Genomic DNA, 1,694 nt, shown 5'->3' with positions numbered 1-1,694 from the left:
TGTTTCAAAGGCATCTGTGTACTGTGTATGTAACAGAGCGCTATACGAATTAAAATTGTAATTTCCAATAGTGACAAGCAATATTTATGTGCTTTACTAAATTTACACAAGCACTACGAGTGGTCAGGAGCAGGAGTAGATTTTGTTAGTAGCCACGAAAAGATCGGAGCTACTAAAATATTGATGAATGCAGACATGCACGTAAATTTCCGTCTGCGAACACGTAAATTTCCGTCTGCGAACAGTTTACACACAAATTCCTTCTGCTCACGTTTCATGAATGAGATCCAGTGAGTGTCCTCAGTAGAGGGGGGACAGAAAGTAGGATGAATGATTGATATTGATGTCTGTTCTTCATGCTTATATAACGTAACTCAGTATTGTGATGTCAGGGTAATTTTTATTTTATTGACATTTTAGGTTTGTTTCCAGTGAGATATTATTGAGTTTATACAGTGACTTTGCTGATGTAAATATGACTGTTGCGTCCATGGACTGTATAAAACTATATCCTGTGTATTTCCTTAACACTTAACCCTAAATGAAAGCATCAGGAAGTGAGGTGTGTGTGTGTGTGTGTGTGTGTGTGTGTGTGTGTGTGTGTGTGTGTTTTAAAAGATACTGTTCATGTCACTTGTTATGCTTCTATGCGTTATTAGCTCTTTTTTGTTCTGTTTCTGCATTATGTAATGCTCCTCAATCAGATATGTGACTAATTTTCTTTTTCAAATGTGACACGATAAACATTGCTACTGTCACTACAGCAATTTGCACTTTTTGCTGCTGGAAATGTATGGCCCATCAACATTTTCTGCTTTTAAAATCTTGCCCAGTTGACTTTGTAATTGAAAAGCTCTGGCATAGAGGAGTAAAATATATAGCTTGTTTGCAATCACATGACTTTTATGACACGCGAATTTCAAGCCGAGGGCTGGAAGTAAAATGCTATATGCAGAGCGATTGGAGATGGAGGACACTGTATGTGAAGAATCTAGACGAAAGTGCACGCAGCAGGTATAGTGACAAAATCAAGGAACATATTGGATACATATCGGATTTGCCCACTGTCGAGGCGATAGACATCACCAACTTCCTCATCCTTTAGACCTCCTACTACACGGCTAGCCAGATGAAAGCATACAAGAGTCTGGAGGCTTTCAACTACTTCGTATGTGGCGGGTCAATGTCATTGGTCTGACATCCCATTAGTCTGACATCCCGTTGTTCCGATGTGATTGCCACTTTCTTTTTCATTTTAACGCACACCCTGATCTTTTCCTAACCCTAACCAAGTGGTTTTTGTGCCTAAACCTAACCAGACCTTAACCACAGGGCATCATGTTGATTTCGGAACAATGGGACTTCGGAACAATGGGTTTAATATGGTCAGAACAATGGGATGTCGTCGGACCAATGGGTTGTCGGAATAATGGGCTGTCGGACCAATGGGCAGTTCCCGTATGTGGCTGGGTCAATGATCTCAGTACCAAAGAAGCATTAAATAAATGTCGACTTGTTTTTGCCCGGGTGAGTAACATTAAATGTGTTTTAAAAGGCTGCTGATATTCCGAATCCAACATGTAACTTAGCTAGCTTGGACTCACGTCAGGCAGCTAATGTTACTTGGCTAGCTAACTAGCTAGCTACCATTAACATTCATGCCCTGATGAGTTTGCATGCCTGATGTAACGTTA

Source organism: Epinephelus moara, chromosome 7 (genome assembly GCF_006386435.1).
Source record: "Epinephelus moara isolate mb chromosome 7, YSFRI_EMoa_1.0, whole genome shotgun sequence".
Lineage (NCBI taxonomy): Eukaryota > Metazoa > Chordata > Actinopteri > Perciformes > Serranidae > Epinephelus > Epinephelus moara.
Note: the sequence above shows the minus strand (reverse complement) of the source record.